Genomic DNA, 18290 nt, shown 5'->3' with positions numbered 1-18290 from the left:
TTCACAATAATCTTTGAGGATTTTTGTATTTCTGTGAGGTCAGTGGTTATGTCATCTTTGTCATTTCTAATTGTTTTTATTTGGATCTTGTTTTTTTTTTTTTTTTTTTCCTTAGTATAGCTAGTGGTCTATCAATCTTACTTATTCTTTGAAAGAAGCAACTTTTGGTTTCGTTAATCTTTTTTATGGATGTTCGCATCTCAGTTTTATTTAGTTCAGCTCTGATTTTGGTTATTTCTTTTCTACTGCTTGCATTGGGGTTTGTTTGCTCTTATTTTTCTAGTTCCTCTAGTTATAATATTAAGTTGTTAATTTGAAATCTTTCTAACTTTTTGATGGAGGCATTTAATACTGTAAACTTCCTTCTGAACACGGCATTAGCAGTGTTCCAGAGATTCCTGAATCTTGTCTGTTGATTTTCATTAGTTTTTGATGAATTTTTTTTCTGTCTTAATTTAACATCAGTCAGAAGCAAGTTGTATTTATCATTATGTAATGTCTTTCTTTGGTTTTCTTTTTGTTGTTGTTGTTGTTGATTGTTGCTAAAGTCTGTTTTGTCTGAAAGAAGAATAGCAACACCTGTCTTTTTTTTGTTTGGTTGTTTGTTTTCTCTTTGATCAACAGATCATTCTCCAATCTTTTACTTTGAGCCTGTGGGTGTTTGTGAGATAGGTCTCTTAAAGACAGCATACTATTGAGTATTGCTTCTTTATCAAACTTGCCACTCTGTGCCTTTTAAATGGGGCATTTAGCTGATTTGTGTTCAAGGTTAGTATTGATATGTGAGTATTTGACCCTATCATTGTGTTGTTAACTGGCTATGTAGACTTTATTGCATCTTTATTGACACTCTATAGTGTCAGTGGGCTATGCACTTATGAGTATATTTGTGGTGGCTGGTAATGGTCTTTCATTTCTGTGGCTGGCACTCTCTAAAGAACCTCTTGTGAGGCAAGTCTGGTGGCAACAAATTCCCTCAGAATTTATTTGTCTAGGCTGGGCCTGGTAGCTCATACCTGTAACCCCAGCACTTTGGGAGGCTGAGGTGGGAGGATCACTCTAGGCCAGGAGTTTGGGAATGTGCTTGTCTGAAAAGGATTTTCTCCTTCACTTATGAAGCTTAGTTTGGCTGTATATTAAATTCTTGGTTGGAATTTCTTTTGTATAAGTATGCTGAATGATATGGCTTCACTGTGTCCACACCCAAATCTCATCTGGAATTGTAATTCCAATAATCCCCACGTGTCATGGGAGGGACCAGGTGAAGATAATTGAATCACGGGGGTGGATTCACCCATCCTGTTCTCATGATAGTGAGTTAGTTCTCACAACCTCTGATTGTTTTATAAAGGGCTTCCCCCTTTGCTGGGCACTCATTCTCTCTCCTGCTGCCCCGTGAAGAGGTGTCTTTCAGCATGACTGTAAGTTTCCTGAGGCTCCCCCAGCCATGTAGAACTCTGAGTCAATTAAACCTCTTTTCTTTATAAATTACCCAGTCTTGAGTATGTCTTTATTAACAGCATGAGAACAGACTAATACAGTAAATTGGTACCGGGGAGTGGGACGCTGCTATAAAGATACCAAAAAATGTGGAAGTGACTTTGGAACTGGGTAACATGCAAAGGTTGAAATAGTTTGGTGGGCTCAGAAGAAGACAGGAAGATTGGGAAAGGTTGGAACTTCCTAGAGACTTGTTGAATGGCTTTGACCAAAATGCTGGTAGTGATATGGACAATAAAGTCCAAGCTGAGATGGTCTCAGATGGAGATAAGGAACTTGTTGGAAACCGAAGTAAAGGTCACTTTTGCTATGCAAAGAGACTGGTGGCATTTTTCCCCTGCCCTAGAGATCTGTGGAACTTTGAACTTGAGAGAGATGGTTTAGGGTATACGGCAGAAGAAATTTCTAAGCAGCAAAGTGTTCAAGTGGAAACAGAGCATAAAAATTCAGAAAATTTGCAGCCTGATGATGCAATAGAAAAAAAACTCCTCAATTTCTGGGAGAAATTCAAGCCCACTGCAGAAATTTGCATAAGTAATGAGAAGCATAAGTAATAAGTAATCTCCAAGACAATGGTGAAAATGTCTCCAGGGCATGTCAGAAACTTTTACAGCAGCTCCTCCCATCACAGGCCTGAGGCCTAGGAGAGAAAAATGGTTTTGTGGGCCAGGCCCAGGGGCCCCCTGCTCTATACAGCCTTGGGACATGATCCCCTGCATCCAAGCTGCTTCAACTCCAGCCATGGATAAAAGGGGCCTATGTACAGCTCAGGTCATTGCTTCAGAGGGTGCAAGCCCCAAGCCTTGGTAGCTTACAGATGGTGTTGGGCCTGCAGTGCACAGAAGTCAAGAACTGGGGTTTGGGAACTTTTGCCTGGATTTCAGAGGATGTTTGGAAATACCTGGATGTCCAGGCAGAAGTTTGCCACAGGAGCAGAGCTGTCATGGAGAACTTCTGCTAAGGCAGTGTGGAAGGGAAATGTGAGATTGGAACACCCAGAGTTCCCACTGGAGCACTGCCTGGTGGAGCAGTGAGAAGAGGGCCACCATCCTCCAGACTCCAGAATGGTAGATCCATTGACAGCTTGCACTGTGCACCTGGAAAAGCCACAGACATTCAACAGCAGCCCATGAAAGCAGCCGGGAAGGGAGCTGTACCCTGCAAAGCCACAAGGGAGGAGCTATGCAAGGATGTGAGAGCCCAACTCTTATTGGGCCTGTACCTCCAATGTATCTAGGAAATAACTAACTTGCTTTTGACTTTACGGGCTCATAGGCAGAAGGGACTTGCCTTGTCTCAGATGAGATTTTGTACTTGGACTTTTGAGTTAATGCTGGAATGAGTTAAGATGTTGGGGGACTGTTGACGGGGCATAATTGTGTTTTGAAATGTGAGGACATGATTCAGGAGGACCCAGGGGAAGAATGAGATGTTTTGGCTGTGTAGCCAAATCTCATTTCAAATCACAGTTCCCATAATCGTCCATGTGTCATGGGAGGGATCCAGGGGGAGGTAATTGGTTCATGGGGGTTGTTACCCTCATGCTGTCCTCATGATAGCAAGTGAGTTTCCATGAGATCTGAAGGCTTTATAAGGGGTTTTCCCCGTTTTACTGTCATTCTGTTCTCTCCTGCTGCCATGTGAAGAAAGACATGTTTGCTTTTCCTTCCATCATGATTATAAGATTCCTAGGGCCTCCCCAGTCCTGCAGAACTGTGAGTCAATTTAAACTCTTTTCTTCATAAATTACCTAGTCTCAGATATTTCTTCATAGTAGTGAGAGAATGGACTAATATACTGAATATAGGTTCTCAGTCTGTTCTAGCTTGTAATGTTTCTGCTGAAAGGTCTACTGCTTGTCTGATGGACTTCCTTTTGTACATAACCTATCCTTTCTTTCTACCTTCCTTTAATACTTTTTTCATTTTCACTGACCTTGGATAATCTGGTGACTGTTCTTTGGTGATAGTCATCTGATGTAATATCTCCCAGGGGTTTTCTGCATTTCCCAAATTTGCGTTTTAACCTCTCTAGTGAAATTGGGGAAGTTTTTGGGTATGATATTTTCAAATATGTTTTCCAAGTTGCTTACTCTTTCTCTGTCTTTCTTAGATTCCAGTGAGTTGTAGGTTTGGTTTCTTTACATAATTCCATATATCTCAGGGGTTTTCTTCATTTTTTAATTATTTTGTATAATTCTTATCTGACTGAGTTGATTCAAAGAAACAATCTTCAAGCTCTGAGATTCTTTTCTCAAGTTGGTTTATTCTGATGTTAATACTTACAATTGTATTATGAAATTAATGCAGTGAGTTTTTCACATTTAGAGTATCAGTTTGGTTGTTTCTTAAAATGGCTACTTCAACTTTTAGCTTTTGTATCATTTTACTAGATTCCTTGGATTCCTTAGATTCCTTCGATTGGGTTTTAACTTTCCCCTGAATCTTGATGAGCTTTGTTGACACCCAGATTCTCAATTTGGTGCCTGTCATTTCAATTATTTCAGATTGGTGAAGAACCATTGCTGGGAAGCTAGTGTGATCATTTAGATGTAAGTGTCTTCTTACATCCAAATGTAAGTAGAGTTTAGAGTTGCTCGTGTTCTTGTGCATGTTTCTTTTTTTTTTTTTCCCCCTTATCTAGTGTTTAATGTTTGAAGGTGCTATCCTTTAGATGGGGCTTTTTGCTTTTATATTCTTTGATGTCTTTGAGGGTTTGACTGTGGTAAAAGTTGAGGTTAGTCAATTGGCTTTATTTCTAAATGATTTTTAGAGGGCCAAGCTCTCCTCCACACTCCTAAGCTGTATTCTCTAATATCCTGGGGGCTTGGTACTTGGCCCATGGCTTTATTCCCTGACCCACTGAGGTTGAGCAACTGCTGTGCTGTAAGGGCCAAAGTGTTCCCAGTCTGTTGGCAACAACCTCCAATGGGGGTGCTGGCAAAGGTGCTTTGGCTGGTTGGGCAGCAGTTGGTCAACAGTGGTTGGGGAAGGCAGCCAGTGGGTGCACAGTGGTGGAATTCTGTCTGCAACAGCAATCCTGTTAGGCACAGTCTGCCAGTGAAAGAACTATGATGGTGGCAGCTGGAATGTGTTATGACTGGGCAGTTAATGCTGCTCTGAAAGCAAGTACTTTCAGTCAGGAACCCTGGAAGAGGCTGGCATATGGGGGGTGGGGGCTCAGATCAGATCAGCCTTGTTCCATGAGCAAGATAGACCTGCTTTGTCCAGGTCAGGCAACCAACGAGGCTAAAGCCACCTAGAGGAGCATGACAAGCCTTGGGGAATGTGTGCCACCTCATCCAGCTCTCTGGGCTCCATGCAGTCTGGAGTTTTTTTTTTTTTTTTTTTTTTTTGCCAACTCTCCAGGCAGTTCTCCCTGACAGCTCAAATGTCCATGTTGGTCATAGGGTCTCCTGCAGCTAGGATTCTGGAGGTTTGTGGAGAGAGTGGGCCACTGTACACCTATTTTATTCCCCCTTTCCCCAGCAGCCACCTGGGGCCAGAAACAACTTCTGGTGCTCAGCAACCCTGTGCAGGGTTACAAACTTCCTCCCCTTTCAGCCCAGGATATGCATCTTCCATCCATCCACTCTCAGTGCCTTCTTTCTCAAGATCTGTTCAGTGTGTGCTTGTCTTCTTCATAGCCTGGTCTCTCAGTAGGGGAAGCTGTTCCCAGCTGCATCTAATTGGCCATCCTGGCTCCTCTCACCTGCTTATTTTATTTTTGAGTCTAATGCTCCTTCTAGCATGACTATTTCCTGTCTGAATATAGGAACATGTGATATTTGTATAAATGAAAAATAATAATCCGGAAACATATAGACAAGAGGATTACCTCAGTGGATAGCTTTCCACATATTTTGGGTTTGGAGGTTATCTCAGAGATATAGTAATGAGAGTTAACAGGACAGATAAGGCAACCCACCAGGGGAAAACATTTAAATTTCATCAGGTAAGTAGTTCCAGGAACAGGAGAAACTGAGATTTCTATGAGATGCATCAAGTTCCAGATGTTTAAAAGGAAACTCTAGTTTGTAAAATGGATTATATTCCAGAAACCATTAGTAAATTTATAAAACGAAAGTTTTTAAAGTAATCATGCTCCATTTAACATCTATTCAACTGGCAAACTTCAAACAATTAATATTTAATTGATAAGGATGCTGTATTAAAAATAGCCTGCCTTATTGGCAAATGATTTGGCTTGCAAACTTAAAAATATTTTGACCTAATGAATCAAATTCTGGGAAAGGGTACTAAAAATAATCGCAAAAGTGGTAATATAATATGCACATTATATTTTACTTTGCATGACTAATTATAATCATATAAAATAGAAATTGTTAAAATGCCTAAGAGTAGAGAACACCTTAAATAAGTTACTATTTGTCTTCAAAAGAGAAAATAGCACAGACATTCACTATGGTAATTATGAATTGGAAAAACCATGAACAATTCTCTTTGTATAATAGTAAGTTTAAAAGGCAGAATGCAAAAGTATTATGGTTTGAACTCATTTTTAGGTTGAAAAACATTGGAAGCTATATTTATAAATGCAAATACCGATTTTAGCACCTGGGGAGTATAAGTGAATATCCTTTCTTCTTTGGCTGTCTCTTCAAATTTCTAACAATGTTATCAATAGATGCAATACAAATCCCCTAACTCATTCCAGCTTCAGTGATTTGGGCCACTTCTCGAAGTCCTCCACTGGAATTTTGGGAAATATCTATAATGTCACAAAAGTCCTCTGCAGAGCAGGCCTGGGTATTTTCTTTCTCCTTTCTAGATGGCTTTGGATGCCTACAAAATAACACCAGAATCATCCGTGAGACTGCTGATGCCTCTGCAGAACTGGCTCTGGAGTTCTCAAGAGAAGACTGCCTCTCTTAGAAACTGACTCTTATTGGTCACAATGCTGCAAGACTCATACCAGGTCCTCCATCTCCTGGGGCAGGAAGATCCTGTATGTTCTGTGTAAACACTGGAAGACCCTTAGAAAACAGCCAAGAGTATTCTGAAAACAGTCAAGAGGAAGGAATACTCCTCTGGATACCTAAAATTCAGTTTCATAGACTAGCACAGAATTCCGTAGGTGGCAGAATGGAGGACTCCAGAGGATAGAGAAAAGTCCGTGTCAGTTTTCTCCCACAATACACTCTTCCATTTTCCACTATAAATTGCACAATATCCAGGGACCAGCACATTTTTGTTTATTGATTATTTCTAGCATATATTTTAGACTCATACATTTAATAGATAACTCAACAGATATTAGTAAAATAAATGAATAAATAAATGAATAAATGCAGATAGATCACTGAGAGCTGCTAGTTCACCTGGATATCCATCATAATGAGGTTTAAGTAATTAGTCAAGGCACCACTAGTCGAAGGGATGTCCATTTGCATCCTGTATGAATGATGTCCAATATGCAAAATATATCTAACTTGGCCATTTCTAGGGGTATCCAATCTGTTGGCTTTCCTTGAGAAAAGAAAAAAAAAAGCAAAACAAATCTCACAACGTTTTAAGAAAGTTTATGAATTTGTGTTGGGTCATATTCAAAGTTGTCCTGGGCTGCGTGTGGTCCGTGGTCTCAGGTTAGACAAGCTGGATTCAGTCCTATTTTCTAACTATACTTGGTAACTCAGTCCGCAAAGCTCTAAAATAAGCTTATCCTCCTTTCTGCCTCTTCATGTTTTTCATAGGCAAGTGGTTCACTGACCTTCTCTTAATAAGCCTCATATTCTATTCCCCTTCCAGAGGGAAACTCTCATTTCCTTATTCTGACAGGCTCTCTCTCTTACATCTCTGCTTTGTTGCATGCTGTTTATTATTGTAGAAAAGTCTCCTTTAGCACCTAGATCATAGTAGATGTTTAATACAAATTTTCAAATAAGTCAACTATTCGTCCGTCAAAGACTCTGTTTGAAAAAATATGTAATAACTCAATGATCCCTTTTGTACATTTAGGATACTTTTATGAAAATAAGGGCTTTCATTTCTTCTTCTACAAAAATATTTCCACATTATAATTTATGAGAAAAAAATAAAACGTATTCTCTATCTTTCTCTTATCTTTGGAAAAATGCAAATTCTTTTAGAGGAAAAAATGTATTAATGTCTTTTGTAAAACACAGCCTGTTTTATCTTGTAATTCTTGTTCATATATATTGGGTTTTCCACTTTTTTTGCATTAAAACATGCTGGCAAACATACTATGTCATTTGATCTTTAATTTTTTTATTCATTTATTTAGGCTAAAAATAATTATCAAACACTTAATAAAATGTACTCCATTAGTCAAAAGGGATTTGAAATGGATTGCATAGGTGTTTAAGGGGAGGAACAAAAACAGTGGCAGGAAGTAAGCATGCACAAGGACATAAAATAATGTCTTTACAGTTGTACAACGGCTACAGACGAAAAGTTCAGGGTACAATGATATTATGAAACACTAAGAAAGGTGTCCCAATGTAAATGCTTTACAATTTAATTCTAAATGATGGCAAGGAGTCATCTAAACTATAGGAATGGAACATACAATGCCCCCAGAAATAAGTAGAAATAAGCTTAGACTGTTTGAAAATAAAGAGAAGACCAGGATGACTGGGATATAATGAGATATTATAGAATGACTCGAAATTATGCCTCAGAGAAAAGTATACTGCAGATTATTTAGATCCATGTAAGCCAAATTTACTATTTTAAGCTGGATTTTTAAAGCAATGGATCTAACAAACATATACAAAACACTCTACTCAACAACAGCAGAATACATAGTCTTCTTAAGCAAACATGAGACAATTCCCAGGAAAGATGACATGTTAAGTCATAAAAAAGTCTAAAATTTAAGAAGATTGAAATCATACCAAGTATCTTTTCCAACCATAATGAAATTAATCAAGAAATCAACAACAAAGTAAAAAGTGGAAAATTCATAAATAAATGAAAAGTAATGCAGTGTTGAATAACCATTGGATCAACGAATAAATTAAAAAGGAAATTAGAAGATACTTTGAAGCAAACAAACATAACGACACAGCATAACAAAACATGGGATGCAGAAAAAGCAGTATGAAGAGTGAAGTTCATAGTGATAAAAGCCTACATTAAAAAAGTAGAAAGCACAACAGTGGGACAATTGGAAAAAATTCAATAAGGTTTGTAGCACTGTATTAATATTAATTTCTTGATTTTTGTACTGCAATTATGTTTTTGGGAAAATATACACAGACTTCTTCCATAGCAAAAAGGCATTGTGTCTGCAACACACTGTCAAATATTTCAGAAAAAAACAGACTAAAGTAACTGTGGCAAAATGTTAACATTTGAGGCATCTGAAGTGTATACAGGAATTCTTTGTACCATTTTTGTAACTCCTGTAATTCTAAAGTTATTTCAAAATGTAAAAGCTAGTCAATTCTCTAAAATAAATAAGAAAAATCACAAATAACCTGACTTTATAATCAAGGGCTGTAAAACAAGAACAAACTAAGTCCAAAGGTCGCAGAAGCAAGTAAATAACAAACATTTAAGCCAAACGCAACAAAATATTTTCCAATATCGAAAACAAAAATAATGAAGCTGAGCTGATTTTTACATTTAATCTTAGTCAAAAGACCAAGAAGCAATAATAATTGGTTTTTAGGAATGATAAAATTGACAAACCCTTAAATAGACTAACTAAGAAAGATAGAATACTAAAATGAATAAAGTCAGAAATAAATGAAAAGACATTACAACTGATGCCAAAAGAATAAAAAGGATTATAAGAGGTTACTATAAATAATTATATACCAACAAACTGTATAATCTAGAAAAATAGATACAATTTACTAAGACAAAATCAAGAAGAAGCAGAAAGTCTGAACAGCCTAATGGCAACTAAACAGATTGAAGCAGTAATCCAAACCTCCCAATAAACAGAAGTCCAGAACCAGATGGCATCACTGATGCATTACATCAATAATTAAAGAACAAATTTCAATCCTTCTCAAACTCTTCCAAAAATTGAAGAGGAAGTAATACTTCTAAACACATTCTACAAGGTCAGTATATCCTGAGATCATAGGAAAACAAAGACTCCAGAAAAACATAAAACTATAGATCAATATCCATAATTAATATCGATGCAGAAATTATCAAGAAAAGACTAGCAAGACTGAATTCAGCAGCATATTAAAAGGATTATACACCATGACTGAGTGCTATTTATTCCTGGTATGCAAGGATGGTTCAGTATATGAAAAATCAATTAATATGATATACCACATTAACATAATAAAGAATAAAAATCATACCATTGTCTCGATAGGTGTAGAAATAGCATTTGAAAAAATATAGCAATCTTTCATGATACAAACACTCTAAAACCTTAGAATTAAAGAAACTTACCTCAGTTTAGTAATAAAGACCACATATAAAAAGCCCACAGCTAACACCATACTTAATTGTGATTATGCATGAGACAAAGATGCCCACTGTTGCCATTTGTATTCACCAAAGTACTGGAAGTCCTAGCCAAAGCAATTAGGCTAGAAGAAGAAATAAAAGGCATCCAAATAAGAAATGAAGAAGTAAAATTGTCCTTGTTTGCAGACAATATGACTTCATATAAAGACAACAGTAAAGACAAAAAGAAAAAAAAAAAAAAGAAAAAAACAAAGGTTAGAACTAATAAAAATATTTGGTAAAATTTCAGAACACAAATTCAAGATGCAAAATCAGTTGCAATTTTATAAACTAACCAACAATCTTAAAAGAAAATCAGGAAAACGTTCCTGTTTAAAATAGCACCGAAACAACAACAAAAAAATACTTAGAAAAAAAACTTGATTAAAGAGATGAAAGACTTAAGTAATAAGAACTGCAAAACACTGATAAAACAAATTAAACAAGACACAAGGAAATGAAAAGACATCTTATGTTCATGATTGTAAAACAGAATTATTCATATGTCCACACTACTCAGAACAACATACATATTCAATTTAATCCCTATCAGACTCCAATGATATTTTTCAAAAGACAGAAATAACATTCAAAATCCACATGACCATAAATAGTCAAATCAACCTTGATATAGAAGAACAAAGCAGAAGGTGGCACATTTTTCTTTAAAAAAAAAAAAAATTATAAAACGAAAATAATCAAAACAGTATGATACTGGCACAAACATAGACGTAACGATCATTGGAATAAAATAGAGTTCTTGGAAATAACTTTATGGATACAGTCAACTAATTTTCAATGAGGAGGCAAAGAATACACATAAGGAAAATTTAGTTACTTCAAGAAATAGCATTGGAAAAACTGGATATCCAGATGCAAAGTAATGAAATTGTACTTTTATCTTTTTTTTTTTTTTTTTTTTGAGACGGAGTCTCGCTCTGTCGCCCAGGCTGGAGTGCAGTGGCCAGATCCCAGCTCACTGCAAGCTCCGCCTCCCGGGTTTACGCCATTCTCCTGCCTTAGCCTTCGGAGTAGCTGGGACTACAGGCGCCCGCCACCTCGCCCGGCTAATTTTTTTTATTTTTTAGTAGAAACGGGGTTTCACCGGGTTAGCCAGGATGGTCTCGATCTCCTGACCTCGTGATCTGCCCGCCTCGGCCTCCCAAAGTGCTGGGATTACAGGCTTGAGCCACCGCGCCCGGCCGTACTTTTATCTTATACAATATGCAAAAACCAACTCAAAATGGATTAAATACTTAATCATAAGACATGAAACTATAAAACTAATAGAAAAAAACACAGGGGAAATCTTTCATGACATTGATCTTGGCAATGATTTCATAGATGACACCAAAAACAAGCAACATAAACAAACATGGGACTACATCAAGCTAAAAATTGTCTACATAGCAAAAGAAACAATCAACAAAGTGAACAGATAAACCATACTATGGGAGAAAATATTTGCTATTCATACATCTGATAAGGGATTAATATACAAACTATACGGGGAACTCTTAAAACTTAATAATGAAAAAATGTACAACTCAGTTAAAAAAATGGTCTAAGAACTTGAATAGCCATCACTCCCAAGAAGACATACGAATGACTATCAGGTATATAAAAAATGCACAAGGTCACTAATCTTCTGTTTGTATATCAAAACTACCAGATATTAACTAACACCTGTCAAGATGGGTATTAAAACACACGCACATACACACACACACACAACAAGAATGTAGAGAAATTGGAACCCTTGCACATTGCTGATGGGAATGCAAAATGGTGCAGCTGCTATAGAAAATAGTATGGAAGTTCTTCAGAAAAGCAAAAAGAGAACCACCATATAATCCAGCAATCTCACTTCTGGTTATTTATCCAAAAGAATGAGAATCAAGTTCTCCAAGAGATAATAGCATTCCTATCTTCATTGCAGTACTGGCCAAAACAACCAAGATGTGGAAACAACCTAGATGTTCATTGATAGATGAAAAGGTAAAGAAAAGGGATCTCCTATTCAATAAATGGTGCTGGGAAAACTGGCTAGTCATATGTAGAAAACTGAAACTGGACCCGTTGCTTACACCTTAAACAGGAAACACTCAAGGTGGATTAAAGACTTAAATGTAAAACCCACAACCATACAAAAATTCCTAGAATAAAACCTAGGCAATACTATTGAGGACATAGGCATGGGCAGACTTCATGACAAAAAAAAAAAAAAAAAAAAGGAACTTCCATGAAATCTAAATTAATAAATGGGATCTAATTAAACTAAAGATCTTCTGCACAGTAAAATAAACTATCATTCGATTAAACAGGCAACCTACAGAGTGGGAGAAAATTTTTGCAGTCTATCCATCTGACAAAGATCTAGTATCCAGAATTTGCAAGGAACTTAAGCAAATTTACAAAAAATAAAAACAAACAAACAACAACAAAAAACAATCCCATCAAAAAGTAGGCAAAGGATGTAAACAGACACTTCTCAAAAGATGACATTTATGTGGCCAACAAACATATAAAAAAAAAGCCCAACATCACTGATCATTAGAGAAATGCAAATCAAAACCACAATGAGATACCATCTCATACAAGTCAAAATGGCAATTATTAAAATGTCAGGAAACAATAGATACTGGCAAGTCTGTGGAGAAAAATAATGCTTTTACACTGTTGGTGAGAATGTAAATTAGTTCAACCATTGTGGAAGACAGTATGGTGATTCCTTGAGGGTCTAGAACCAGAAGCACCATTTGACCCAGCAATCCCATTGCTGGGTGTATAACCAAAGGAAAATAAATCGTTCTACTATAAAGACACATGCACATATATGTTTATTGCAGCACTATTTACAATAGCAAAGAAATGGAACCAACCCAAATGCCCATCAATGATAGACTGGATAAAGAAAATATGGTACATATACACCATGGAATACCATGCAGCCATAAAAAGGAACAAGATCATGTCCTTTGCAGGGATATGGATGTAACTGGAAGCCATCATCCTCAGCAAACCAGCATAGGAACAGAAAACCAAACACCACATATTCTCAACCCAAGTGGGAGTTGAACAATGAGAACACATGGACACAGGGAGCGGAACATCCCACACCATGGCCTGTTGCCAGGTAGGAGTTGAGGGAAGGAAACTTAGAGGACAGGTCCATAGGTGGAGCAAACCACCATGGTACACGTATTCCTATGTAACTAATCTGACTGTTCTGCACATGTATCCCAGAACTTAAAATAAAATAAAAAGAATTTAAAAAGAAAATACGGTAAAATTGAATACTATTCAGCATTAAAAATAAAAAAGTTTGAAATATGAACTTAAATGAACTTTCAGGACATTATATATGTGAAATAAGCCAGTCACATCAAGACAAATATTGCATAATTCCACTTATATGAGGCATCTAAAATGGTTAAATTTATAAAATCAGGGGCCTGAGATAGGGAGAAATGGGAAGTTATTAATCAATGGTCTTAAAGTTTCAGTCAAGAAAGATTAATATGATTTGGAGATCTTTTGCACAATATTGGACCTATTTATAATCAAAAATAAAGTATTGTTCACTCAAAAACTTGCTAAGAGTGCAGATATCATGCTAGGTGTTCTTACCATAATATGATAAAAATAAACTGGTTATATTGAAGTTCAAAGAATTATTGAAGCTTAGAATGTATTTTAAGATTAGAGTTAACAAAAAGTTTAAGTACATAAAGCTTGAGGTAAATACAACAGAATGAAAGGAGTTTTATGTTTTTCCTTTTCTATGTAATTTTTTGTATCAAGAGAGTTATAGATAGCTGCAAATCATACTGAATTCTGGGAATAATAGCCATTGGAGTTGTAAAAATTACTCTAGCTTTAAGACTTGTCAAAACAATTTCATCATTTCAGAAAGGAATTCTAGCACATATGTCAGTGTCAGCTGTGTGACAGTAAAGAATCCAGTTTCAGTGTAAGTGGGTTTAAATGGCTCTTGCTGCCCCCTTAGATCTCCTTTTCTTAAGAGTGGTTGTTAGAGAATATCAACATATGGTGTATTTGGCAGTAAAACATCATTAGTGAAAAACACCCGCAACTGCAGAAAGTTGGAAGAATTATGACAATTACAAAGAAACTTAGCGCTTGACAATATATATGTTTAAAGATGTTATTTTTCTATTCTACAAGGGATATTATGCTGGTACTTCAGCAGCATTCATTTTCCTAGTTATATAGCAATAGCTTTCAATTTTTGTTTAGGAATTGATCCTAAATAAGCATAATACCATTCTGTGGCTACAGTGATTGTTTCAGGGTTAAATCCACGACACATAGACATATGATCAGATTTGCTGGTCCTTCTCGAAAAGTGTCTTTCTGCACTAGATTTCCAATTTTGACAATGTAGAATTGAAGTTTCTTTTGCCACTTTTTTTCACAACACAAGGAGAATAGGGTCAACCTGAATAATTGCAAATGGGAGATAGAAACTGGATCTGTTGATGTTATCAGAACCCTTGTATCCAGTCACATCCTCAACCTGGATCTGTCTGCTACCTGAGCTAAAGAAAATTTTTCTTTTTGCTTAAGCTTATTTGGTTGAGTTTGTTGGTGTATTACTCCATTTTCGCACTGCTGATAAAGACACACCAGAGACTGGGTAATTTATAAGGAAAAAGAGGTTTAATGGACTCACAGTTCCACGTGACTGGGGAGACTACAGTCATGGAGGAAGGTGAAAGGCATGTCTCACATGGCAGCAGACAAGAGAAGAGAGATTGTGCAGGGAAATTCCCCTTTATAAAACCATCAGATCTCATGAGACTTATTTCCTATCACTAGAACAGCAAGGAAAAGCCCCACCCCCATGATTCAATTACCTCCCACCAGTCCCTCCCACAACACATGGGAACTGTGATAGCTACAATTCAAGATGAGATCTGGGTGGGGCACAGCCAAACCATGTCAGTTGGTATTGCTACGGGTATAATTATATTTATGTATTTGTCATTATTGACTAAAACAGTGAAAACTGATGAAGTACTCTCAAGGTAGATTACCTCTAAGAAGAGTATCTTATATTCAATAATAGAAAATCCAAACTATCAATGAAAATATTTTTAAATTGTCAATCCAATAAATATTTTGGAACCGTTTTTTTTTTGTTTTTTGTTTAAATAAAAGAAGTGGGCTTGGAGAGAGTCATACACAGACCTGGCCCTTCATGAAGGCTTTCTTTATCTGGAAAAGGAAATTGAATAGATAATTGCAATGGCAGACATTCATGTCAGAGATAGTAGCTTCCATGAGAGCAAATAGGTAACACAATTATGGCTGCTGACATTGAAGGCACCCTGGGGAACAAAAGTACTAGTTCTGTTTCTGGGTACAGAAATCAACTCTTGAATTGGGTACTACCTGAGAGCTTGTTGCATCATTTCAGCCTATAGGACACTAGCTCCCTGACTCTTCCAGTGGTACCATTTTCTTTCACTGGAGAATCGCAGATTCCCAAGACTGCCCCATTCCCCATGACATGTGCTATTCTTAGTACCCTGCTCAAAGCTACACCCTATAGTCTGAGGTTGTGGAGGCTGCTTTCTCATATAATCACAGACAATCCTTTCCCTTGGAACTACACTGCATCCTAGACCTTCTCCTTTTTAATTTTTAGAGATTATTTTTCAAGACTCTATTCTCCATTCTACAGCACTTGACCTGTCTCCCCTTTCCCTGGGTATGAGTGTTGCAGCCCTACACTAGCCTGCTAAGGTGCTGAGGACAATATGGGGAACACTTAAGGATTTAAAAGTCTTAAAATATAGGTGATATTTTAAGCAGTAAACGATAAATCTAATGCTTTAAAAATTAAATTCAGACTGAAAGAGAATCAAAACCAACTGTTTGGAAATATTCCCCATAGTTATGGAATTGTTGTTGTTGTAAATGTATGTATTTTCTGTTAAACCTTCATATACGTACGTTACCAAAAAAAGGATAAGAAACAAGTACACAGAAAATATAATTTCTTCTTAATAAGTATTTCTAAAAGTTCTTTGGATTCTAAAACCAATCATTGTTTAATATCATAGGAAACTGGCATTTATAAAGTGCAGCCCACTCCCAATTACATAAATGGGGAACAGATATCATGAGCTTAGGTATCGTGTACAGACAAACACAAACACACACACAAACGTATCTTGTTGGGCTTATTGTTGACATTAAAGTTAATAAAAGAGAAACTGTAATTGGAATCAGATCTTTAAATATCTCTATCATACATTCAAAGCATTAAAAAAAACATATACAAACACATTTGTTCTCACTAAACACATTATTAATTGAAGAAGTGGTATGATACAATTACCTACACAAATATATTCATTATATTAATAGTGATATCAAAGCGTGTATAATGTTAATATATAAAACAATATTTTAAAGACAATTCCATCTTACTATGTATTTTATTGCACTTTGGCATATGGCAAATGCTTTACAGAGTATTTATATTATAGGATGTAAATGTATACATTTTCTTCACAAATACATATATATGTATTTTTGTTACCATTTAAAAATATCTTGCTCTTCAGTGTGTGATTAGAAAGTAAAAGATTGTAATCACTGTGTTGAATTATACAGTGCCTGAGGATAAAAGTTCTTTCTACTTACTGTTTCATCCCCAGAGTTTAGCAAGTGCCTGGCACAGGAGCCACTAGTAAATATTTGGTAAATGAATGAAAAACTAGATGAAACCATTATTTCTATGTAATCTTGTTTCCAAGAAAATATTACTATTAGAAATTTATGTTATTTAGATAATATTTTGATGCTTAGCATTTTGTATTATGTTTTTGTTTGTTTTCATGTTTGTATTTCCATCTAGGTGCTTATCTCTTGTTACTTTTTAGACATTAAAAATTGTTTGAAAAATGAATAAATGAACAAAAAATAGGCGCTAGTATACTTATACTCACATTTCCTATAGGACAGAGAGAGCATCCTTTTATAATAAGCACCTTTTTTGCCTACTGCAAAATGCCAGAGCTGTGATTTGTCTGTTGCATTTCAGCCACACACAGCTGTTAGAGTTCCTGAATATTTTTAAAACCAGTGACGTGAAGATTTGGATTTGGAAAGCTTAGCAGTCTTAAGGAATTTCATCACCTTATTTTGTTGAAGGGAAAATGGGAATTTTGATCTAGTAAAAAAAAAAAAAAAAAAAAATCTTTTATGATATATGTTTAATGGCAGTGCTCCAGAATTTCAGTCTGTGGCGACTGGGAGTAAATGTGACAAATTCTTCTGAAATCCAGGGGACAAACAATGAGGCTGAGGTACTTGGATCTATTTGTTAATGGAGAATACTTGACTAAGATGTATGGCACACTTTTTATTTATTTGCAGTGGCTCAAAGGCAAATGCACAATTCAAGGCTCGTTTTTAATGTGAAGCATTAAATTAAAAGCTTCCCTTGGGGACTTTAAATGGATGTCTAAGAGAATAGTAGTAACTCTTAGATCTTTTATGATTATTTTGCTTGCTTTTAAATCGTTTCAGATAGGTTGGAGTTTTTGGATGGCATTTTCTCATCATCACACCACTTGGATAGATATTTAGTAACAGGGATTGTGTTAATAGATTTAACACAAAGTCATAAAATTTTTGCTATGAGAAATTAACAATATAAATCATTTTAACAATTTATCTACTTTAGGATTTTTTATATCGGATGTAGCAAGGAATAAATTATTCAATATACTTCTCAAGGGATTTCATATTTAACATCTGCATGCTGTAGGTGGTAGGGGATATTTAGTTTTTCTTCTCTAGGAAGACATATTCCCCCCCTGGACATTTCTATCCTCTTGTTCCACTTGTTTTTACTCTCTGTGGACATAGGCAGTCACTCTGTTGGTAAGCACAGTCACTAGTTCACCTTTCTGCACTTGGTGGAAAAAATCAATCTCAAATCCCCAAGGCAAGGAATTTGGTTGACAGTTACATTATTCCCTCTACCACACCCCCATCCCTGACAACTGGGAGACAAAGACTCTGGTTTTTGTGTACATTTCAAACATTTCAAAGTTCCTGTTAAGAGTGTGTGTGTGTGTGTGTGTGTGTGTGTGTGTGGTGTGTGTGTGTGTGTTGGGGTGCTTTGGTGATAAAAGTTGAAGAAATATTGAAATACCCAGTGCTGATTGTACTTATAAGCTGTCTTGTACTCCAGCCTTTATTGAAAATAAAACTAATGGCCGGGCGCGGTGGCTCAAGCCTGTAATCCTAGCACTTTGGGAGGCCGAGACGGGCGGATCACGAGGTCAG

Source organism: Trachypithecus francoisi, unplaced genomic scaffold, assembly GCF_009764315.1.
Source record: "Trachypithecus francoisi isolate TF-2019V2 unplaced genomic scaffold, Tfra_2.0 Lachesis_group10, whole genome shotgun sequence".
Lineage (NCBI taxonomy): Eukaryota > Metazoa > Chordata > Mammalia > Primates > Cercopithecidae > Trachypithecus > Trachypithecus francoisi.
The sequence above is the reverse complement of the archived record's forward strand: the minus strand, read 5'-3'. Positions refer to the sequence as shown.